Source organism: Larus michahellis, chromosome 4 (genome assembly GCF_964199755.1).
Source record: "Larus michahellis chromosome 4, bLarMic1.1, whole genome shotgun sequence".
Lineage (NCBI taxonomy): Eukaryota > Metazoa > Chordata > Aves > Charadriiformes > Laridae > Larus > Larus michahellis.
The window spans coordinates 83,636,014-83,661,848 of record NC_133899.1 but is presented as its reverse complement, the minus strand read 5'-3'; the positions used below and the strand labels follow the sequence as shown (position 1 = coordinate 83,661,848).

The 25,835-nt window shown below is 38.5% G+C and overlaps 1 long non-coding RNA gene across 1 annotated transcript in view; it reads left to right on the top strand.

The window, feature by feature from the left end:
- Window positions 1-1,907: 1,907 nt before the first annotated feature.
- The window catches only part of LOC141742809 (uncharacterized), a 74,320-nt gene continuing 50,392 nt past the window's right edge, over window positions 1,908-25,835 (top strand). The window contains exon 1 of the long non-coding RNA XR_012586885.1: window positions 1,908-2,037. This is a non-coding gene — a long non-coding RNA (uncharacterized LOC141742809). The remainder of the gene's footprint in view (window positions 2,038-25,835) is intronic.

The window sequence follows — 25,835 nt, the reverse complement described above, 5'->3', positions numbered from 1 at the left end:
TTGAGCTGTCTGGCCTACTGGCTTCTTACATTGTGTGATCAGAACCATTTTGTACTGTTTCGTCATTTTCCGGTGAAAAAAAAAAATAGCTACATGTCTTTTAAAACATGCTGTGATGAAAAGCTACCTATGAACTAAAATAATTCATGCCCTTGTAGAAAAATTCAGCTGCATCTTTGAAACTTTAAAATAAAGTGAGCCTCACTTATGATAAGGGAAGGAGGGGATCTTGATGATATTCCTGCTTATCGCTTAGTTCCTATCATGATTAACAACAAAGTTGACTGTGATCCTCAGTCTGCTTTTACAGTCACAGTATTGCTGAGGTCTATAAGCTAGCAGAGAGCGAAACAAAACTGGTCACTGCCTTCTGAGCGGACTCTCTAATAACCATTTTAACAGTCCTTCTCTCAAAAAGCAGTGCTTTCCCACAGAAATTTGCAGAGAGCAGAGAATTGCTTTATACTAGTTAGTATTTAGACTGCAGTCCAAGGCTTTGAGATTTTTCATCTAGCACTGATGATATCTCTTTGTAGGTCATTAAGCTCTGTAACCCTAATGAAAGACGCCAAAGGAGTTGTCTGTGAAGCAAATGCACGCTTGCTTTTTGCTGTGGTGTTACGGTGCGCTGAATGCTGTGTGGTTATCTTGAGTGATAACGTATTTGGCAGCGAGAAGAAAATACCTCTGTGTGAGATAGCGGAGAGATATTTTTTTTTAGTGTGAACTCATGTCACCCTTCTTTTTGTAGCTTATTGTCTGTTGATGAATTTTAAAGAAGCCCTTAAGGATTTGGCACAGAATAAAAGTGTTATGCTAGCTTCTCAAGTCAGACTATCCCTTCACCTTACTGCACACCCAAACCTGGTTTGTGTTGCTTGTTTTTCTCTCAGCTGGACTGAAGAAGGAACTTGCATAAAGAAGAGTGAACTGGAAATTTTTAGTATTGTTCTGAGAGTAATTTTCTGACATTCTGATTTAAGATATTTCTGTAAAACTCTCTCCACCCATTACAGGGAACTAAGATTTTTGTGACTGGTGCCACAAGCAGATCAAGTGTTTATCCAGCATTGTAGTAGCTCATGCAGGCTGATCTTCAGAAGCAATCAGTTTGTTCTTATAGAATTAGACATACCTATGATGAGTAGGACGCAGGCTGGAGGTAGCCACTAGTTTCAGTCTCAGCATTGCTGAAGTTTTCTTGTCAAACTGACAGTGCTGTGCTGCTTCTCCATGTATCATGTTTAATAAGTACTTGATCTGTACAATAGGGTGCTGCTATTTGAAAATCAGAAGTTGATTTATATTATTAACTTAAAAGAGAAAATCTTTTTTTCACCTGTGTTTTAGGTTCTGATATAGCAGAGGCTGTTTCCCTTCAGTACACGATGCTGCATGTACCTAAGACCTGCCTTATTTGCTTTTCCATGGCCAATAATTTTACTGTCACTAATTAGGCTCCATTTTTGTCAGAAAACCTGGTGTAAGGGATATTCACTAACCATTTAACAACCATAGCAGATTTACAGTAGCTGCAGTTTTGGCAGTGATATCAATACATTTTCATGTTTTTATCACGCAGTAAATCCTTGTTAGCTGCCTTTGATAGTTCTGGTGTGGAGCATTATGAGGTAAAGAGGGGAAAGAACACCTGGAGCAAGGAGGTTGAACGATGAGTGGAATTCTTGCTTACAACAGACACCTCTCACTGCCCAGGCTTTAACACTGCTATTACCAAAGACTTCTTTGGTGCAGACAATCCAGTAACCAGACAACTCAGTAGCACCATTTCTACTGTTCATTCCAATCTTCCCTCCCAGAAAGCCCCTCTCTTGCTCTCACAGCTGAGGCTGCTAATTACAACTGATACTTAATGCAAAGCAGGTGGACAACTAGGGGAAGGTTTGCCTCCTTCAGCCTTGTTGGAAATTTGGGCTGGTGGCTTTCTACGTAGTGGCTGACCTCCAGTGTTAGTTGTACTGGAAATGTGGGCATTATTGGACTTCACAGCGACAACATCAGAGCAGAGCTCTTTAGGTAAGGACAGGTTGACTGTGCTCTAGCACTTTTCTTTAGTTAGTAGGTAGAAAATGCAACTGGAAACAACTAAAAATGGTAGGATTTAACTTTTTCTAAGTATAAGTTGATAAGCAGGTACTTTAAATTCTTCAGGGTTATTTAGTTCTATCTGCCCTTGACAAGACCTGAAGGTATTCAGTATCTCTGGGAAATGCTGAGGCATTTTAAAGCTAGTCCTTAGTATCTGTGTTGGTGTATCTCTATTAAAATGGCCTTCTTATTGCTATATATTGTGGTAACTTAATTACAAGCATAGACATGTTGCTGTGTTAACTGCTAATGGATAGATTGGTCTCTTCAGATCCATCTGTACTAGATACTCTTTGGAATACTTACTTGCGCTATTTTAAAATAAGTGATGGGCCAGAAAATGAAACTGTTTGTGGGAGTTCAGTAGCTGATCTGTAGCAGCTGTGATTGTTCTGGTAAATTTTAAAACAACCTTTGGGCTCTAATGAGTTTAAATCAAACTCTAAAAGGTGCTGTGCAGGAAAATAGTAGTGCTAAAAAGTTTATATGGGGTAATGAGTCCTGACTTTGTTCTAGAGGTTTCTCGAGGGTTTTGTTCATATGTCATTGAAGTGTAAGTCTCTGGAGACTATCTGCTTAGATTGTGATACCCCTTCAATCTCTTCAGCTTTCTGTATGTCTGATAACCTACTATTAGCATTTTTGATGTTTTTCTTTGCAGTGGTAGCTAGAATTTGGGGACCTCTCTGTGCTGGTGTTAGAGCTTTGCTACATAACCAGTAGCCTTATTGCTGGGCTTTGAAAACAGCGCTGTGTTCTGGAGGGATGACCTCCACTTGTACCACATCCATGCAAAGCTCTCTACTTCATTTTTTGCATCCTTTGGATTTAAGACCTACTTACAGCTGGAAAGGCCTGAATTGCTGGTTTACTTGATCTTGTTCTAATGTAGTGCAGGGGTTATGCTGGTGGAAACACTGCAGTGATGTGCTTATGATTCAAATCTAGGTTATCTGATCTGTAACTGGCATCTAGTTTTGTGGAAGGGGAAAGAAAGGGGAAAGGTTGAAACTCTAAGGGCTGGCTGGGTTTGTCTTCATCTGACTAAAACAATGAATGTATTTTGATTCATTATGACTCCTTGAGCAATATCATGTCCCCAAACTTCTAAGCACAGGAAGATTCTCCAGTACGAACAAGCTCTGGGAGAGCTTTTCCAGTAATGTTTGGTACAAGACTTCACTGATGGTGAAGTTTACCAAACTACCAATACTGTACTAATCCTCTTGGAACATGACAATTATCACTTCTAACATCACATTAATGTTGAGTATGTTCATAAGGGTTTATCATCTCTCCCTCCTCCCCTTCCCTGTTTGAGTAGGGGAGGAGCAAAGAAAATTGCCATTAGCTATTGAGGAGGAGGAATAAAGTGGAATTCCTGTGCTTGATCTTGCAGCAGCTGCTGGTAGCAGGGAGTGAAAAAAAGGTGGTGGTGCTGGGGCTGGGCTGGCTGCTGTTTCCCAGGAAAGCAAAGCTTTGTGTATTCCATGGGAGATGCACAAATACTACATCTACCCAGTCCTTCCATGTCTCTTGAAACTGGAGAAGTCTACAGAGTCTCTCAAATCCCTGATGTTTAAAAAAACAAGCTAGACCCAAGCTAACTTCCCTTGAAACTCTGTCCATAGTGAACTGTATTGTGTTTTGTTGTGTGTGTGGCTCTGGCACTTTTTTAAGGGGCAGTAAAGCTATAAAATTTTTTTCCTACTTCACATTTTTCATGTGATAGGATTTAACATGAAATTCTGGTTTGTTTTACCCTTTGATAGCCCGTCTGAGTGATTTATAAAAACTTTTACAGAGGCACCACCATCTTTGATGCTTTGTTAGGAAGCCAAATCCCTCCAGGTGGCTTAGACAGATGCTAGCACCTTGACTACGCCCTGGTTTGTATACTGTTTTAATAGTTACTAATTACCTATTCAATGTCATTACCACGTTTCTGGTTTTGGCACAAAATTACAGAGCAAGTTACAACAGTCACGCAGAAAGATCACTATGTGTTCTGCCAACAGTAGAAAATCAGAATTGTTAGGGTGCTTGCAAGGTATGTTGAAAAGTTAGTGTGTGTACTTAGCTCTTAGAATGTGTGTTTATTTTGGCCTTTCTGTATTCTTTATGATTTGTTCCTTGACTGGAATTGAAGAACCTGAACAATAACCTCTTCTTAAGTGCTAAAGAGCAGATCTAGTTTGGAGAAACAGCATCTTTTTTACAGTTTGGGATCACTCAGCGAACAAAATGAAATCTCCTCGGACATTCTTCAGAAATCTGTGAATTTTCAAAAGATGTAGTGATGAATATTATTCCAAGATCAAAGTTGTTATGGCAGAAAAACTGATCCCAGCCACTTATATTGTTAGATGATATTCTGTGTAGTAAATTAAATCTTATTTTACTGTGGAAGGGAATAATCCTTAGCAAGATATAAAGGAGAATAAGGGTTTTTTCTTTTCCTTTATCTCCCCCTGACCCTGCTGTACGAGTCGGACCCATTTCATAGCAGGGGTTTTAAACCCTGTTAATTTCCTTGTTCGTACCCCTTTCTGAAAAGTATTTCCGAGTGAACGTCCTGTAGAGGGAGATGGTTTCCGCAGGGCTAATTATTTGGGGCAGAGCACCACGTTGTTAAGGCAGATGCTTCTAGTTCTAGCACTACCTTGTCTGACGCTGCCCTGTGGGTATGTGCCAGTGCTGCACTGCACAGGGTAACCACACATGAAATACCTTTCATTGCAGATTGGGTAGAACATCTGATCTGATTAATTGCATGTCTACAGCAGGAAGTTTTCCTGGCATAACTAAGATGATTAGTGGTGTGATTTGTTTTGGGAGCATAGCTATGCTGATAACAGACTGGTTTATTTTTATAAAATGCAACAGTGGAAACACTAGAGGGTTTTGGCTGGCTTAGTTAAACAGGGAAAAACTTAGTAAGAAGTCAACCAACCCTGCTCTAGTAAGATCTTATCTAGAGTGGAATACTTAATTTTTACATCTAAATTGCAGTTTAGTTTTCAGAGTTCACTTTGACGTGAAAGATGCAATTAATAATTACCAAAGCTATTGTCTGCACTGTCTTTGAGGCAAGAATCCCTGTGCTTGAATTTATCAACTTGTAGACGATTCACATTTTGAAATGTAGCTTTTGTGTCTATGTGTTCTAGTGACTCTTTAATTCCTTTGTCCTTCTTGGTTTACGAATAATCCCTGGAAGAATAAGAGTAGTGCTCACTGAATAAAAGTAAAGGAATTGAGCCCATCATCTATAAAACAAAGCACAGATTCTGGATCACAGGTCTTGAACCCAGCCCTTTCCTTTTACTGCTGCCAGTGGGGAGCAATATGCCTCAATTAGTGCTTGAGGCTTTCCCATATGGTTTTTCTGTCATCTATCATGCTGTTCATTTTTATAAACCTGTGGCTTCTTACTTCTCATTGGTGCTTTGCCTGAATTTTCAACTGAAAAATAGTTAAATACTTGCAAAAACAGGGAGAGAGATTTTGTGTCTGACAGTATGTTTGCACTGCAGCCTGCCATAAGTTTGGGATCAGGTTTTTCTTGGTGGTGAGTGCAGATTAAAAGTTTGTTCCTTATTTTCACAAACGTATTGCATTTTGCTACCCTGTCAGTTCTCCACCTGTTTTCCGAAGCTGGCTTCTAAGCTGAGCCAGTGTAGTCATTATCCTCTGAGAAGTGCAAGCTGAGGTGCCTTGGGAGGGAGGGAGTGGAGAACTTCAGCTGGAGGTTGTGGTGCAAAAGATATGGGAGATACCAGGGAGCTCTAAGCTGGCTCTTCCACCTGCAGGGATGTGTGTGGGGCTGTACGTTGCAGAATGAATTTCCAGAACAGCCCAGTCCTGCGTCTTAATCATCACACTGCAGAGATTTATTTGAATTATTGTGTCCTCAGTGGTAATCCTGTGTGTATCACTGGTGCTTCTGAAAATGTAGCTCTCTTCTTGCACAGGGGGGAAAAATAATCAAAGGTACCTTTTGGCTTTTTCACAATGAATTGTGGGGAAAGTTTGTCTCCCGCTAAGTTCATTGGGGAAATTATGTGGGAGGTCAAGTAGCAACAATGTTTAGCCTTAGGGTTACGGTTATTTTAAATAAGAAAGGACGCATTTATTTTATTTTGGGGTGAGAAAGGGCAATAGCTAAATAGGAGCCTAGGGTAACTCTGGAGTGAAGGCGTATCCTCAGGGGGTCAACACTGCCATGAACACAGGATACACAGTTCTCTATTGTGGTGATTTTTGGACAGTATCCTCTGATTTATGGACTAGTATTCACTATAGGGCTAAATCAGAATGGAAAGTGAAAGTATTCTGAAATGGGAATATATGAAATTCAATGTGCAGGGTAAATAACAAAGTGTGCTGACTTTTTTTTAAAAAAAAAAATTCTTTCCTCTTTTTGGCCTCTCTTTGAATAAAGTTGTCTGCTAAAAACTTCACTTTAAAGCTTTATATTGTTGTAATTATTGTTGAGGCAGTGCCTGTTTCTTGGCTAAATGAAGGCCATGCAGATGTACTTAGAACGCTCCCTGGCTTTAATGGAAATGGGAATTGAAAGTACTTGGAGACGGTACGTTTCTTGTTTTCCAGTTAAGGAAGCTGGCAAATGATGTTACAAATTTTTGGAAGAATTGCGGTTTTACAGACAATGAAAGCAGTAGTTAGAGCAACACAATGTCTAGATAGTACTGCTGAGAACATAATTATGATTGGTTTTCTGTTGTATAACTGATAAGTAATATGAAAACCTCAAATAAATTATAATTGTAGGATGATACAACAAACAGCCCTGAAGTCTGACATTTGCAAGATCAAAAAGGCTATGTGAGATCTTGCATTTTTCTTGTTTAAAGAAACAGTTCCATGACGCAGTAGCTGTAGGCACTGTACCAACCAGGCAAAAATTACTTACAAAGAAACTATCTGGTTTAGAAGTGAGTAACAGTTTGCAATAAAAGCTCTAAAAATCCAACAGAGTTGAGATTTGTTTAAAATGTTGATCATTTGGAGATTATTAATTTCTATAATTAATAATCTTATTTATTTTTGAGTGCTTTATTTTTTTATCATATTTACATCACAAAAAAAAGCCCTGTAAGTGCCTTGCGATTATTCTATATGCTAAGATGTCTTGAATGTTTTTTATAAACAAAATCAGCTGGCTTTGCTTTGCAATTATATGGAAGCAAAGTGGGTTTGGGTTAAAATGTTCCTTTGTAGTATATTTCTTCATGCAGGGTTATTAGCAAATCTTGCACAAGAAAAAATGCATTTTATTTTGATAATGGGAAGTTAGAAGTGCTCTGAGAATTGAAATAAGATTTTAATTTAAAGATTATATACCTACTGTATACTTTGTGTTACTTATGATTTTTTCCCCACTCTTCTATAATAATCAATTTGTCTTCTCTCCATATTTCTTTAAGACAATGATAGGTTCTAGGATTTTTATTTCTGAAGGCATATGATAAACTAAGAGAAAGGACTGCTGTATTTTAAGTTATAGTACTTGCGTACACTAAGTGTTTATCCTAACCTATACATAGATAAAAATTAATTTCAATTGTAATTGTAAAAGTTAAAAAAAAAAACACAAAAAACATCAACTTGAAAATAGTGGGAGAATTGTTATGTGCACGTAGAAACCCTGTATTATATGGGACCCCTGCCAAGTATTTGAGTTTCCCAGGTTATAAGCTGAGGGAAGTGTGTTTTGGCTTTTGTTAATGGCTGTTACTTTTAAAAAGAAACAAAAAAAACCAAAAACCCCCCAAAACTATTTACACTTATAAAGCTTCTGAGATACCCTGATAGATAAAGGTCTAAGGCAGCACAGAGTAGCATAATCTTAAGTGTAGTGTTTAGCTAACTTGTCTGCTTCTCAGTTCATGATGGAAGGTGTGAGTGATAGACAAATGAACTAGGTGTATTATCATCAAACCAGAAATGTGCAAACACCTAGGCTGCATCTTGGTATAGAAGAAGGTAATTTAACCCTTCTTGAACATGGATTTCTAAAAATCTTATTTTGGCTACTCTGAGAGTTTCTGCTGAGAAACCACATGAATCTTTAAGAGGATTAAAATCTCACCTTTATTAGTTGCTGCTAAGGTATTATTTAGTAAGAATTTGAAGCATACTAGGACATGACTCTCTAATAGATGGTATTTTTAAAAATAAAAATACGAAAAACCTCCCCTATTGTTAACATACTTTGTCCAGGCAAACCTTCTATCTAGTAGCATATTAAAGTGTCTGCAGGAAGTGTTCCTGTAAAAAATCGGCCATAAATCTGTACTTGCTTACCCTGTTGCTGATCATTTCATGTTGTAAAATAGGCATGATCCCAAGAAATGAAAAGCTGGGAAAAATGGTCATAAGAGCATTTGTATGTCCTCGCTCTAGCTCAAAAACTGCAGATTTGCTTGTGGCTGGCACCTGGTACAAATGGATTGCTTGTGAGAACAGAGGCATGCCCCCAACGCCTCCAGGAAATTCAAATTATAGCAAGGATATCTGATTTTCATTAATAGTTATTGCTTTTGCATGAAGAAGTTGTTTGTAGCTACTGGCTTCTCTTTGATTAGAATGGAACAGGCAAGTTCAGCTCTTTGAAATTTTGTTTGTAGCTGTTCTTGGTTTGCTTTGCAAATGTTTGCATCACTGTGCGCTCTTAAAATTAAATGAAAATGCTATAATATCGAACAGTGATTATTTTCATAGTTACGTATGCGTATTGGCAAGGAGCCCGGATACTGCAGGAGCTGAGACAATATGCCTATGTAGGTAGGCAGATGAAATACTCTTCTCCAACAAACCAAAAGGAAAATGAACTGACAGTGAAACTTCTTAAATGTTCTTGGCCAAATAGGAAAAAAATACACAAGACTAAAATAGAAGAAAAGGCTATAAAACATAATTTCTGAGACTTCAGGAGTTTTAAGGGAGTGATTTCTCAGTTGCGTGGTGATGGAAGTGCTAATTCTTTGCAGAAGCCTCTCCTAATGCTGTTAAGATAGTTGGGCATCCTGCTGTCCACTTCAAGTTGATTTTTAATGGATAACTTTTGAAAGAGAGAAAACCTAGCCCTTTGTGTAAGATTAGATACCTGTAAAGATAAAATAACTGCTTGAGACCTCCAGACAGAAATTCACAGAAGTATTTAAAAAAAAATAATAAACCAAACACCACAAACAAACAAAACCACAATCTCTGTTTTATTGCAACCTGAAGGTGATATGTCGCCTCTCAGAAGAGATGGGAAGTCAATACATATAAGGTATGTGAGCAGTTTTGCTTACTGAAAGTCTTTCACAAACCAAGTGTTTTCATGCAGCCTGTAGGAATTTATGTATTTATTCAGTCTCTTGTAATACCACAAAAGAATTTTTTCTGGTTTCCTCTACCAATGCCTTTATCTCCTCACTGCTTCTCGGGAGTGGTAGTGAGTATGTGAAGCTGAGTCCAGCTCCAGATCTGGGTTTGAAACTCTCTTGTAATTTTGGCCAAATGGCTTGTGGCTATTGTGCACACTGAAGCTGTTGAGAGCAGCAATGATCAAGCTACAACACAGTTGCTCTGTAACTGTCAGTGCCAGCTCCCCAACTTGCTGACACCTCTGTTACCATATGGATAGTATTTTCAAAAGGATTTGAACAAAATATTAGATATTAGTTGAACAGCAAGATGACTTTCATCTATCATCATTCTGTTACCCATAAGGAACCTCATTGTGGTGGAAGGGAACCACAGTATCTTTCAAATTCATCTAAGTTAATTTTGGGATTTTAATGCTGCTTTTTTCTATTGAGTAACTTATACTGATTGGAGGATGGGAGAAAAAGGCAAAGTCTCCATTAAAACACTGGGGAATGGTGAGGGACAACCTAACAGGCAAAGATCTCCTCAGCATCAGGAGTGGTCTGGAGCCAAGAGAGGACATGTGCTTGCAGCCTGAGACTATAGGCTAATCATACACATTTAGCTTTTCATAAACTGGGCAAATGAGGACTCTTGACGTTTAAGTAGTCCCAAATAATCATGAAAATTACTTCAGCAACTGAAGTTCTGTGTTGCTCTATGGCGTAATGTTGATTCAAAGGAATATAGGTAATGTTAGAGATCCTGACTTTATCCAGTGTTTCAACCAAGTTCAATATAACCACTTCTTAGATTTGACACTTACGTGTTACTAAGGCCTCTTTCCACTTAAAATACCTAGTTTGCGTACACATAAACCTCAGGTAATTTGATGTAGTATGTCCCCCATCATGACTTTATGCCAACATCTACTAGTCCCCTTAGCAATACCTATATAAAGCGTACAACCAAGAACGTAGACTGTAATGCAGTAGTGAAAACTCACAGACGATTATATATTGTGTTCTAGAAGGGAAAGGGTTAATTCATGACAGGAATGCATTTTTAATTTTAAGGAATAAATAAAGGAAACTGTTGGGTCTCAACAGCTGGCCAAGAGTACTCAGAAAGACTTGCAAGCTCCTACAGCAATTAATCCAGATCAAGAGAGGATTAACTTTGAAGTTTAAAATATCCTCCGTGCCTGAGGAGGGACCAGTTTAAAGGGCTCATGAATGGGGCAGATAGCTGATTTGTAAGAGTGGGAGTTAATTTATGGATATGAAATCTGCTTTTTGACTTTGCAGCCTGGACTTTTAGATCTTAATCTTCTGTAGTAGATCAGTAGCCTGGATGAATATGGAGTGAAAAATGTATCATAGATCATCTTAGATTAGTATAGACCATAAGAAATATAAATTACTTGACTTGCTATATTTATTGCCAGAGCCAGTTTTCCAACTTTTGATAATCAAGGTCTCTAAGTAGACCAATAGTAAACTTGAAAAACTTAAAATTCTTTTGGTGTTCTCTTACAATTTTACCCTATTTTGGCTTGAAAAGAGGTTGACTTTCTTAAAAGGAACTTTTGGGGAGAAAGGGAATATCTATAATGAGTGGAATATCTTGCTCATCATAGAGTAAATCTTGGAAACGAACCTACAAGTGTATTGGTAAACTTCATGCCAATTTCTGAAGATTTTAATTTTTCTGGAAATAAAATTACAAGACTTTTTGTTTTAATAAAAAAGCTCGTTGAGATAATAATGTGTATTATCACATCAAGCAGAGCAAGTGACCAGTCATATGGAAAAGATGATAGTTTTTTATTTGACACCCATCTGAGCTTTGAAAATTATAGTGAGATTTTTCACCTTTTTGAGCGGGAAGCTTCCCCCAGTCTTCGTGTTACGGCTTTACATTTTGGTGGGAATATTCTGTTCTCAGTCCTTGCCAGTGTTTGTAAGAGGCACTTTGACTTTTCTATACTTATTTTCTGTCCTAAAATGATGAAACACCTACTGCTGTCTTCCTTCCATCAGCCATGTTGTAAGTAGAGGGAACTAAATCCTCTGACAGCTTTCCCCTGCAGGCTGGAAGTCTCTCAATCTTTGCCTCCCCACACAAACTTCAGGTGTCTTTTTTGACATAAACATATGCTTTTGTAAAACTCTCCTTTGTGCAACTTCATGAAATTATGCCTGTTGTTGTCTGTAATGCCAAGAGCTTCTAATGACAACAGGAAATTGAGGAAAGAAGGTTTGGAGAAAACGCTTGAGCTGACGTGTCTGTACCCTGTTTTACTAATACTTACTGTGTGATCTCCGATTAGGGGGCATGATAGCATTTAGCTAGTCTAATTACTTCTCAACCTGTATGACAAAGGACTGCAACAGAGTTGAAAACGTTTTAAACATCTCTTCACCAGACAGACATTGATGTATCATTACATTAGGCACTGACAACTCTGGTACGTTGGAAGGGAAATGGGAAAGGCATTTAACCTCAGATAATGTGGAAGGGTGTGGGAGATGGGAATGGAGGCGTGATCATCACAGCCACTTCCAATGAAGATCTCTGTGTCATCAAACGATATGTTCCAGACAAATAAAGTAACAAGAATACCAACAAAGCAGGATGCTAGCTTTGAATGTCAAGCTGGAGAGGAAGGTGAGGAAGAAGAGGTTCATCTTGCACAAAAGGACAAAGAGGGTAATTGGTTCAGAAAATTCCTCATGGCTGGAGCTAAATAGCCAAGAGCTTAGGCTAAACAAGATCCTGGAGGAACAAAGGATCTTACTGTAAAATGTAAGCTAATATTGCCTTTTCTTGTTCCATTTTCCTTTTTGTAGGTTGTCATTTGGAGTTCAATGTCCTGCATGGGGTTAGGATGCAGCTACCTGTGTCTGTGAAGCAGGGCATGGGAAAGGAGGAGCTGATGTGTATCATATGTCTGTCTTATGCTGACTTGCAATGCAGTTAGGTCACACGTCCAGATTCAAGAATTGGAACATACTCCTGGAAAGCATAGAAGAAACCCAATGTAGTTACTTCACAGTAAATGAGTCTGTGTATCCTAACGTGCTGTTGTAGGCAAGTGGAAATGAATGCAAACCATAACGAATTTAGGAAGTTCACATTTAAGGGAGGGTGCCCTGGTTTCAACTGGAATAGAGTTAATTTTCTCCCTAGTAGCTGCTGTGGTTTTGATTTAATATGAGAATACTGTTGATAACACATATTGTTTTAGTTGTTACTAAGTAATGCTTATATGAAGTCAATGGATTTTTCAGCTTCCCATAGAAGCTGGGAGGGAGCATAGACATGGCAAGCTGGCCAAAGGAATATTCCGTGCCATAGACATTATGCTCAGTATATAAATGGGGATGAGCCAAGAGTAGGGCAGGAAATCTGCGATCACTGCTCAGGACAGGCTGGGCAATCAATCATTGAGTGGTGAGCAATTGTACTGTTTCACTCATTTTCTTCTATCATTATTGTTATTATTATCTTCTCTTCCATACCGTTCTATTAAACTGTCTTCATCTCAACCCAAGAGGTTTCCTTTTTTTTTATGATTCTCCTCCCCTATTCCAGTGAGGAATAGGGGTGGAGGGGGAAGCTGCCAGCTGGGGTTAAACCATGATGGAGGGTTAGAGAAGTGAGAGTCTTCAGAGCTGGAATTCCCCTGCAGCCCTGCTCAGCCAGGGAAGTTTGGATGTGGGCTGAGCGTGGGATGGGTCTGCTGCTTGGTGCATTCTTGCAGCTGCACTTGCCTTTCTGTGCTTCAGTCTAGGTTTAGGGTTAGGGAGGCAAGGTTTTCTAATCAGGATTCCCAGTGGAGTCCTGCTCCACCTGGAGAGCAGGGATGGAGGCTTGGCTCTGGATGAGGCTGTAGGTCAACACATATTTGGAGCTAGATAAGCACCGCGCACTGCAGTAAGGTTGAGGGCTTTCAGAGATGGAATTGCATTGGAGTCTTGACCAGTCCAGAGAGCTGATGGTGCAGTGTGGAGTTTGAGGGCTGGTATGACTGAAAATCATGTCACAGGAAGAATCTTCCTGTATGCGAATGCCCTACTGTGAGAGAATGAGCAAACAGTTCATGCTTCTGGCGAGATCCGAATTCACACGTAGACAGTTATTACTGTTTCTCATTTTAAAGATCTTTTCTTTTCAAATCTGCATGATAAGATGAATTGAAGATTTTATGCAACTCTAGGATATTTTTTTGTCAGCTGTTAGTGTGTTGAGTGATGTATCTTTATCACCTACTTAAGCCTGAAATTTTGCACTTACTTTTCATGTTATTTATTTTGGATAACATATTAAAGTCCTCTTCTCTCACTAGTTTAAATACAGGAGAACAACTTGGCATTTGTAATAATTGAACTGACGCTTAGGGTGGAATAGCAATTTATTCAGCCCAAGCCAAAACTGGTAGATTTCAAAAAAAAAAAAGGCAGCATCACCATGTAATGAGAGAAACCATGACAATTCATGAATGCAAATCTTTTAAAAGAAAATTCTGCAAAACTTGCCCTGTATCGTGCATTAGCCCCTGGCTGGTTTAATTTATCTGGCACATACTTAACTCTGACGCTAGCTGATCACATAACTCAAAAAAAGGGGAGGAAAAAGCGTATCATCTCTGCACCACTGTTTTTATATCCATACCCCTTCTGTGTCATAGAACAATATGCTGACAGATGGTACTTAGTCACCTGTTATGTCTGTTGATTATATGCTTTGATCTAAAATTTATTTTGCTCGTTTTGGCAGTTAAGCTGTTTCTTAATCCATTGATAAAACCTGCTTAATAAGCACTTACCAAACACATTGACATCACCAGAAACAGACTGTGTTGGTGAAATCATGACGTGATGCCTGTAAACCCAAAAGAAGCCTTGTGTTCAACACTTAAAGCAAAATGCTTTCTTTTGAGAAATAAGTAACAAGGAGTTTTATTCTTGCTTTGCATGGATAAATCTGATGCTTCCTTTTATTTGTTTGAAATGTATCAACAAGAAGACGACGGTTCAAATAGCTGCTTTCTTATGAGGAAGTTGTATCTTGCCATGCTAGAAGTTTACTTTTCTCTGTGTTAGGACTATTTGAAACAATACTTGATCTTCCTTAATTATGTGTGTAAATATAATTTTGTTGTCATGAAACAGCTTTAAGAGAGCCATTACCTTCTGTTAGGGTGGCTCACTGTGACTAAACAGAGCTGACAGTTTGCCACGAAAGTGTAGGTAGCTAAAACGTGGCGTGCTCTTTTGTTTTATTTGGGCTTTTGTTTGGTTTTGTTGGGGTTTTCTGCAAAAAGGGAAAGCTTTCTGGGTTTTTAATTTGAGGGTCCTGTTACTCATTAAGTTCCTTTGGTAATGGACAGTGTGACTAATAAGAACCAGTTACAATAATCTTTTATATATAAACCTTGGCAAGGGGGAGTTATAAATTTTTGATATCTGGAGGACTTTATTGCATTAGCATTTTAGCAAAATCAGGTCTTTCCTATTAAGCTGCATGACCATCTCTGGCCAACTCATACTGTCACCGCGCTTCCTTAAGAGGGTCACACAGTGTGGTTTCACTTGCCATCAGTCAGCTGGCAATTCCCTTCATCCAATTACCACGGCATATTTTGTCAGCGTGGAAGCAGCGTCTTTTGCCAGCTCTGGGAGCTTTCCAGTCTTGCAGACTTGCAAGGCTGCAGCATAGGAAAACTGACTGTCGTTTAGCGTTCTCTTTGCCTGGCCAGCTTGCTTGATGTCCTGTGAAGGAGCATTGGAGAGAGCCTGGGTAATTAATTTAAACTAGGTGGGTAAAACTAAGTGGCATGATACTATAAGAGATTGTCTTCTCTTAAAGCATCTATCCTCAAACAAAATACTGAAGTTTCCTTATGAAAGCTGTTAGATTCCCTACAGGGAAATTATGTTTATTTTAATGCAAGAAATACAAGTTAATGGAGGAGATGATTATAGATGTAATTCTGGAATATTTAATTGTGAACCTGACTAAATAACACATTGAGATTTGCTACTTAGATTCTCATTGAGTTGTGTTCAGAATCACTCTTCTGTCTTTGAAACTAAAGTGTCAAGGAAGTTAGTACTTATTTTTCTCTATTGCCCCTGTGACTGTTCCCTTGAAAATAGGAGTATTTTTATAAATTTTGCCCTAAATGATTATATGCATGAAGTACTTATAAGCACCAAAGTTTCTGTAACTTTATCTTTGATAAAGCAGAATCTATTAAAAATCCTGAGCAGAAGTTAAAAATACAAGTTCAAATTCAAATATCTTTTTTAAATTTAAAAATGTGCTATTTTTTCTTCTTTTTTGGTTTGGCACAGGAATGGCTGATTTTAAAATATAGGCTAGAGGACTACTAGTTAAACTGTAAAATACTGAGAAGCATGTTAAGGCATGACACTGTTGCACAGTTAACGATCGTTCTTTTTTGGCTTGTTGCCTCTAAAGATGTACTAAAAAGGGGAGGAGAGGGGGGTGAAGCAAGCAATTTTGAGCTTATTAAATAAATAAAGACAGGTTTAAAAAGAAAAGGAAAACAAACAGAAAAACCCCGACACCCCCCCCTCCCAAAACACAACAAACACAACCCTCCAGAAAATCCCCAGCCCGTGGAAATCTATAACAAAAATACTCCCCAAACACAAAAATGCTGTTCTTCATCAGATATTTTTGCCTGTCAGACCTGGGGACATGTGAACTGCCAGACATGCCATCTGTCACGCCGCCCTTTTGGTGTTTGGCGCTGCCAAGAATGTTTGCACAGCGCAGAGAGTGTACAGCAAGGGGTGGATGAATGCTATTGTGGAATTATGCTTACTTGAATCTTTTTTTTTCTGGGAGGAGAAAAAGGAATTTTTAGGTATGTATTAGGAGAAAAAGTGATGTGTATTTTATCTTAGGATGTTCTCAATTGAAGAAAGAGAATCGACTTTGGGGGGATGGGGGTTGCTTTCTTCTTGGGAAGGTTTTGCGCTTCCACATGAGGTGATGTGAAGAACATGAGAGGAAAAAAATCCCCACAGTTTAAACAATAGACTTCAGGTATTGTTAAAAATTAGTAGTTAGTTGTGATAAATGTTCATCCTCTCTGTAGTGAATAAGTGTCCATTAGTTTGAATATTAAAGAATCTGATGTTTAATTTCTGGGTGACAATTATGCATGTTTAAGTGGTGTAAGAAGTGAATATATTGGGAAGGCATTTAATAATTTAATTCAGTTGGGTTTTATTTTCTTTCTATCCTTACTTCATTTGTGAGAATATCCCAAGAAACAGTAGGCTAGGGGAAGAGAGATTTTCTTCCTTCCCTGTCTGACACTGCTTCTGCCAACCTCCCAGCTCGTCTTTTGTATTCCTTTCTTTGTTAGGACCCTTCTCCCACTTTCACCCAGCTGCTTCCCTACCCACATCCACACTAGGATCTTCAGTTGGATCTGTCCTCTCTCATGCACAAGAAATGTTCGGTTACTGCTTCCACCTCTTTTCTTTCCCACAGTTCTCCAAAGGCCCGATGAGCATCCTTTCACATACCATTTCACAACATCTCTCCGTTCATCGTGTGACACTGCCCGTGCCTGCTCTGCTTCCCATTGCTGGCACTGCAACGCTGAATTTTGCTACCCCTAGTTCAGGTTGCAAAATTAAACTTTGTCTATGTGAACATGAATCAGTTCTAGGTGTAGCAGAACTCAGCTCAGCTTTGATATTGCTGTGTTTCAGTGTCCACAAAGTTAACATCCTCATTTAGAAGCTGCTGTAGAAAGACTCCCCAGTGAGCCAGTCCTCAGTTCACAGGCAAGGAATTAAAAGTTTTTCAGGGCTTCAGATGAAGCCAACTATGCAGTAGTTTTATATGAAGGATCTTAATGGAAGATGCAGTCGTAAATAAAACAATCAATGCAGTAATTCTGTATTAGCTAGAACTGTTTTTCTTGATGAGGTTCCCACATTCATGGAGTTTTAAATGTTTTAATGTTCATGTTTTGTAGATAAGTTGTCATGGTTGATGTTCTGGCATCCAAAAAAGATGGAAAAAATTGTGATCATGGTACAAACTAGATTATTAGCTAAATGTTACTGTGAGAATTTTACACTTTGACACTGAAGTTATCATCTTGAATTGCACCACTGGCAGTCCTCTCAGATGACTGAGCCAGTTCACTTTCCCAGCGTGTCCACAGACTTAAAAATAGAATATCTTGTCTACTACCATCTTCTGATTAGAAAATACTGGTTTGCAGCTGTAAAGAAAAAGAAAATGTTTAAAATTCAGATTGGAAACACATGTTCAGCTGGAGAGACTACTAGGATAAATTCAACAGCTGTGGATTTGCCATAAGTTTAGGATGATGGTCATGAAAGCTTGTAGTATTCCTGGTTTGGTTTTTTGTTTTTGTCATTTGGGGGTTTTATTCCTTGTAGATAAGAGGATTTTAATAATTTTTTTTGTTTGTGGGGTTTTATTTTTTTCCCTCTTTACAACAATAGTGATAACCGTGACATGCTAACAGGAAAACTGGTTGCAATGCGCATGCTAAAGAGGGAGGCCTGGGCCAGGAGTCAAACATTCCACATCAGTCTGCAAGATTAAAATGTTTGTAGTTTAGCATTTTACACAGTTTTTATTGGAGCCTATCCAGGTATTTGCATGCAAAGAATTATTGCTCAATGACAAATTGTGTTGATACAATCTAGTATGTCGGGAAATTTCCACTCTAGTATGGTCGTGTGCCAAGTATGATACCTTTTGGGAATAAGAAAATAAATGACGTACTTCGACCTCAAAAGATAAGTAGACAGCAACAGCAATTTTCTATAATTTTGGAAACATCACAGTTTCTGTATCCCTAATTGGAGGCGATTAGCATTTTTGCTCGTTTGTGCTAAGATTGTACTACAAAAAAGCTAAAACCATAAACCATCCTTCAGCATCTGTAAAATATTCCTCCTCTTATGAAGAGGAGTCTCTGCACAGATGCCTACCTGGGCTAGTTATATTCCACGGTGTGATTCTGCAAACATAGTACTCTCTCCCTAAGCAGTTCAGATACCACTGTGAAATTTGCTTTGTGGATGTTGTCTGCAAAATTGGCATCTGGCTGCGTGGCAAGTCCAGTGTAAAAGCTGAGGGCTGGACTGTTTCACCACGTTCATCATCTGTGTGTGCTGGAACCAGTTTCTTTTCAGAGCAGGGACTGTTTTTTCCTTAATGCTCAGGAGATACTGTGTGGACACTGTTACTCAGCTGCAAGCTGAGTAACTGCTGGTTTACACAGTATTTTCAAAAGTATTCTAGCACATTGTTGGAATGATAATCAGAGCTGCGCTAAATCAGAATAGTTTATTTGGTAACTAACCAGAGCTGGCATTAGTTGACAAGAGAAAATGATACCTGTTATACAGGAGCTGGTGGGCTCTGGTAGCTAACAGTTTGCATTTTAATTCTGCTCTTCTCTTAATCTTGTATATTTTCTACCGTGTAAATACTATTTTGGAGTTTGTTAGTGGACACTTGTTTCTCAGTCTTATCACCTCCCAGAGCTCTGCTGCTAACCGTGACAAAGCTACTGAAACTTCTTGGTGACAGTAACCCCAGTCCTGCAGCAAGCACAGCACATCTGGTAGTACAGAAAGATAACTTCATAAAGCTTCTTCCAAACCTCTGGGTAAGCTGCAGTGCTATAAGGAACAATCTTATCTGAGGTTTTTCAGGCAAGGCTGGGGCTCCACCGAACACGCTGTGGATGGTGAGAACTGGAAGAAATTACCATGTTCTGGATTTTAGAACCAAGTATGACAAATCAGGCACACAAGGTCAGGAGGTTTTTGCATGAAGTACTTGAGGTCTGCAATGAGCTTGCCTTAGAGGTAGTGCTAACAGGTTTCCTAGAGTTTGTCTCTCTAACTGCCTTTGCAGCAGAATCTGTGCAGGTGAAACTAAGCCTGAAAGAGCTGTGTGAAAACGAAGTCTACTTGTTGTACATAACGGTAGCATTCTTTTGCCTTTTAGATAATATAAACACTTCAATGACATAAAATGCTGGTTTTTAAGTTGACTAAGAGAGGAGGGATCTCACACCTCTCAAAGTTTTGAGGCTGAAAATTCAGTTTTCTTAACTGTATATGAGATATCTGGAATTTCAGTATTAACTCCGATAGGGACCTTTCAGATAATTTTATTCACTTGTACTCTTCACAGATGTGTGTCTTTTTTTTTTTATTTGGCAGTAAACCAGTTCCAGGAACAAGGATTAGTTTGTGTGTTTTGTAAAGAGATTACACTTACCACTTACTGCATTTCATGTTTATGTTGGAATACTACTGACATTACATAGTAAGTCAAAAAGGCTTAACTTTTAAAATGACAGCTGAAGTCTTAACACCCAAAGCTCTTTGATGATTAGAAGAAATGTTTTCTCTTGAGGAAGAGTGATATGGGAAAAGAAAAAGGTGCTAGTGGGATTCAGGTCTCTGTCAACAACTTAATTACACAGCTCGCGGTTTTTAGTCACCGTACTGAAGTCTTGCTTTGTGCGTAGCTTTTATTTACTTCCGTTAGGTTATTTTGTAGTTGTTACCTACTGACCACTAGGCAATGTCACACTAATGTAGTAAATAATGATGTTATTACTACTTAAAGAGCAGGGATTGTGGGGTTTATTTTGCTTTTGGTTTGGTGGGGGTTTTTGGTGGGTTGATTGGTTATTTGGTGTTGGGGGGGGTGGTTTGGTGTTTTTGTTGTTTGGTTTTTTAGACGCAGTGAAGGGAAACACTTTCAAGGTAAGTTCTTATGAGTTGGCAGGCATATGATTACAAACATTTTGTCAAGTCCTGTGTAAGCTCCTACTTTGCCTATTCTGTTCCTGTGTGATGAGTTTTCTTTTGTGTACCAGTTTGAATGGTGATAGCCCTGTATGTGTTTGGTCCCATGGTTGCATTTGTTGACACAAAATATTGGCTCACATGCCTTGTGAGGAAAAGATAAGTGTCTTTGGTTTCAAGGCCTAGCTCTGTTTCCATGGAGCAGGTGATAAACACTTAACTTTTTAACCTGTTCAACACCTTTCTTAAACTGACCCACCAGCATATGGGTAGTTTCTCTACTTGGCATGAAGCACTTCAGCCATTGTAAAAATCCCAGAAACAACTAACAGAAAACTAATCTATCCATCTCTTGGGACACTGTTGTTAAGCAGGGGTTCTTGTCAATCCTGCCTACTTCATGTCTTATAGTCCTGAAAGGCTGGAAATAACGACATTTAAACCCAGTGAATTAATTTCTGTTATAACTAACTAATACATTTTAAGTAGCTTACTAACAATTCATTGTCATTTATTAACATACTGAACTCCACAAACAGTTTTATCTATTTATAAACAGGATGTAAAGATGCAGCTGCAGAAATCTGTCCAAAGATAATGAAAATTGGTCAAAAATTGAAAGAAAAGGAAAATAATGAAGTTTTACTTTGTTTAGTAGTTTAGAGAAACTGGTCACTCTTGTCATTGAGTTGACATGGGCACATACAACTTTCATTTTCAGAGACTAGCCAGGGTTGCGTGTAGCACAATGTATTTTCTAATTCATACTGTCCTTTGAACTGTGTATTTCCTTTTTTTTTTCCTTAATTTTCATTGCCTCTTTTCCTCTGTTTCTTCACTTCTTAATATCTTTTCTCCAACTCTTTCTGCCCATTTCTTTCTCCCCTAACTCTTATTTTCACTTGTTACTTCTCTGTTTCCAATTTCACACGCTGGAAGCGCTGCTGGAGTAATGTAGAATTCCCGCAAAATAAGGTCCAATTTCTATCAGAGACTTAATTTCTATTTCCTGCAAAATAATGGTATTAAAATTTGCTTTAAGGATATAGAGTATGCAACCAAGTCACACGGACCTGGAGATCAGGAACACTTCTGATCTAGTCCTCTTTTGTGATATGTTGGTGTATTCATGACTTGAAAGAGCGTCCTCTGCCTAAGGAAAACAGTTGTGTAAAGGCCTCTTTGCCATAGCAAAACCATTGTGATCCTGCTGCTTGGCCTGTGCCAGGGCCTTGGAATGCCAGCTGCTGCTCTGAGGGGGTCAGCATATAGGCAGAGGCACCCCAAAAGCCATGCTTGGTGCCCAACCCTTCCCATCCACGTACCTCTTCAGCTGGCTCGTCATTGCTCTCAATTCCCTTTCCTCTTCCCATTCCTGCAGGAGATCAGGCTGGCCCAGTCCCTTATTCTCATGGAGGCTTGCTTCTGCTGCAGATGCCCTGAGATGATTCTGTTTGTGTCAGTTGCTCAGTGGTTTATGTGAAATGAGTTACTGACCTTTCTGCTTCCTTAGAGGCAGATGATTACTTCACAGCTGACATTGCATGGTGTAAATAACATAGCTGAGAGCTGTAAGAATTGAATGAGTGCGCAGGAAAACTCGGTGAGCTTTCAGTTCAGCCCAGGGTGATGCAGCTGGTGTGTGGCTTTCAGAAAGTCCTGACTTTCCTTCTCTTCAGCACTAAGCAGAGGAGTTCTGCTGCAGGGGTGAACAGCCTCACACCTTTTTCTCCAGAGCATGTAGTCAATACCCATATGATGAAATAGAGCATACGATCTCCTTGATCTATAGATGGCATTATACAGTACTGCCACTAGTAAGGATATCTCCATGTGATATTATTTTATAGACCTTGTTGCAGGATATTTCAATAAGAGGAATAATCATTGGTTTGGGCTGACTCTTAATATCTATTTTTGTTATGGAATGAATGACCTGCTGCAATTTCCTGTCAATATACAACATATAGCAATCTCCTGTACAGTTACCTGTACTTTCCCTTGTACTTCTGCAAGCTCTTTTCAATTACCTTGCTTTCTGAAGACTTTTCAGGAAACAAATCTATTTATACGCATCTACCTATACACGAGGAAAAGAAAAAAATCTATGATGAACTGAAAACCAAAAAATCCTCTGTGCTCTAATAATGAAACAACAATAACACAACAGTTTGTGTACTGCAAAACACTGCTGCTGCCACTTGTTACTAAATATTACGGAAGGATGCTGAAGGGGGTACATAAACTGAAGTCAGTTATTTTTCAATAGTAGATCTCATAGTATTTTTCTTGGCAATCATACTCATCCTCCTCTTTCAGATCATCTTTTTTGGTCTTTAGACAAATAGCTCTGCTGCTTCAAGATACACTTAGTTATTTAGTGGGCTCTCTAGTAGGAGTTAGCATTTCTTGCTACAGAAGTTGGTAATGTTTTAAAAATTCACCTCAGTTACTTGCTCCTAAGAAAAAATTCTATTTTTGTTGCTCTATTTTTCTTCCTACTGTGAGATTTTTTTTTTCAGTGATTCATATCTCTTTGGAAGTATTATTGGGTTTCATCTCATACTTCATTTGCTCTGCATTTCTCATAAGCTTGCAGTGGGCTGAGAGCTTGCTGGTTTCAGAAATGTACCAACGTTAGTTTTGCATTTGAATTGGTTGCTGTTTACAAGCCAAAAGCTAAGAGGTGGCTACAAGAGCCTCACTGTTGTATTTGTGCAAAGAATGTTGATTTTTGTGGTGGTGTTTATGGGTATGGTGGTACCAGGCTTATTTGTGTGCACAGCGGAGGCTACACCAGTGATACAGGACAAGACCTTCCTGGAGTTATAAGGCCTTTTGAGAAAAGTTTACAGCTCCTTTCAGGGCTTAACAAAGTTGCTCACATGTGAGAGCTTTACCAGCAGCAACTTGTTGGAAGGAACGCAGATCCAGATGGCTATTGTGTAAATGTGAGGAGACCTTGTCTGAAAGGTTGTTAAAAGGAGAGAAAAATTAGAAGAGGGAAAGCAGGTGTTTTAGCTTGTCCTCAGTTCCAGGGTTGTTTATACATATGAGAGAGTTGTCAGTGAGAAACTGAATGTCATAATTGTGACTAAATTTTGTCATGTCATAGTTGTGACTAAATGAATTTAATTAAAGTTATTTATTGCTCTTTCTCCCTGCTCCCACAAACACTTACTCAGGATCTTTATGTGGCTGTTAAAGGGTCATTAGAGTGGAAAAGACAGCATATGTTTTACTCTCCTAACTATTGGGGGGAAAAAAACCACTGGCTGTAACTAATAAAAATGCCAGGTTTTAGGTACACTCCAAACCACTGGGGACATGTAAGTGAACACTGATGGAGAAATGGCTTCAACTTGCAGCTGTCTGTTGGCTATAGTCCTTACTTATCAGTTCATTTTGATCATAGATGTTTTGAAGGAACTTTTCTTATTACTACATCTTTTTAGGATTTGTTGGAGGGAAGATACCTACTTTCTTGGAAAAACAAACCAACTATTTTTTTAAAAGAACTACTTAATTTCATCCACTAATAATCTTATTTTCCGCTCGGGTGAGCGTAGTTTCATTTCGAGTAACATATCGGTTGCTACTTTGACCTATTCAAGAAAGTGCCTGTGTGTGCACATCACACACAAATAGCTGTGTCAGTCTTGAGGCAGAATATCAGGCCTTACTTTCCAGAATCTTGGAATTCTAGCATGGTACTCTGTCAGCCCTGGTCACAAAGCTGAAATGATTTCAGAATTTCCATTATATCTGTATTGTTGACAATTATTTTTCTCCCTGCAATATGGAGAATTTGGATATAAAGTCTTTGTTCCAAAAAAAACCAATTTGGTGAATATTGTATTTATTTGATGTTGAAGAACAAAAATTCATAAGTAAATAAAAGAGCTATAAGAAATAATTTTTGTAATAGATTTCTTAATATATTAAAAGGTTTTAACAAGCTGATTTACCTGGTTTTGGCTTTATATACTATACTGAACTGATGGAGAGCACCTGAAAGTTGACCTTGGGTTTTGTGTTTTTTTTTTTTAAGGAGTGTACATTCTGAAAGCAAAGTTTAGTCAATGTTATTTAGTAGCAAAGTAGCTTTGCTTTTTCTACAAGTGCATGGTCTTCCTCTTCATGGCTTGTGGAGCAGGCTTTTTGTGGAGTTATCTTGTGACAGCTGTGGACTGTAAATGCCAGGTTACTGTTCTTGGATTTGAGTTAAAACAGTAGCTTCCTTTCACAGATTTAGTCTCACTCTTTGTTCCCGCTTATCTTGCGTGTTTTGTATAGGGCAGGTGGTTGGGAAAAGGAGGAACAGCTTAAAGTGTGGTCAGTATCTATTGAATTAAAAAAAAATTACCCTTATCATTTAGATGAGTACAATTAAAGCATGTTACCCTGTTTAGATTTCGACTGGTTTGGGTTGAGCTGTGCAATGTGTAGCTGCAATTGTGCTGGACTGGAAGTATAACATTCCCTGAGAATTCTAGTTTCAGGTCAATAACCTTGTGTCTGTACAGCGTATAAGAATTTCAATGCATACTATTTCATTAGTCCTTGGTAAGCTGAAATCAATATGGGTTCTTGAACTTTTAAGCAATATACGGTATAAAAAAAAAACACATGCAAGGCAATCTCTTGGGGGGTTTCTTTTTTGTTGTCACTTGAACTATATGTAACAAGAACCACAGGAAAAAACCCCAGCTCTTCAAAGAACATATTCACGAATGCTCGGTGTGATTCAGCATTACTTTGAAGGCCAGGGCAAAAAATACCCTAAAAGTACAGGGGGAAGGAGGGAGGTACACAGAAACATGATTGTATCCAGTCATTTGAGATAAATGTCAACAGCTTCACGCTACACAAGTCAGGTATTTGTGTCATAATGCTTATATTAAAGAAAAACAAGTGTTTTCTTTCAGGATGAGAATGTATACAAGGTATAGAAGGATTAAATCATGGCCTACATCTACTATTAAAAAAAAAATATATAACAAGATGAAGCACTCCTTGCACTGTCTTATTGTTTGTATTCCACAGACAAAAGTATTTCTATCTGTTGATGTTAAAATAAATAATGTAATTTGATTTAGAGAAGCACAGTGAATTTAAACAAAAAACCACATGCTGTTTATTGAACCTTAAGTGTTGGAACCTTTCAAAACCTTAAGTGTTGAGGAGGTGAAAAGTAGTTAATAGCAATTAGAAGAGAGTACTCTTCTATTTCAGCCCTGCACTAGCAAACTTGGATACTGTCATTTGAGCAGAGAGAGAGAAGAGGGGTTTTTACTACAGTGGCTACTACACCATATAATAGTGTCAGTTTTGCTTTTTGTTTGGTGTTTTTTTTAATTAGTGTGATTTTTTGAATCCTTTTTGTTTGTGGTATTCCCTCTTATATTCGTGCTATGCCCTTTGGATCGTTATTCTCCAACAGATGAATGTACAGCTTGCATGTCTGGAGCAACTGTGAAT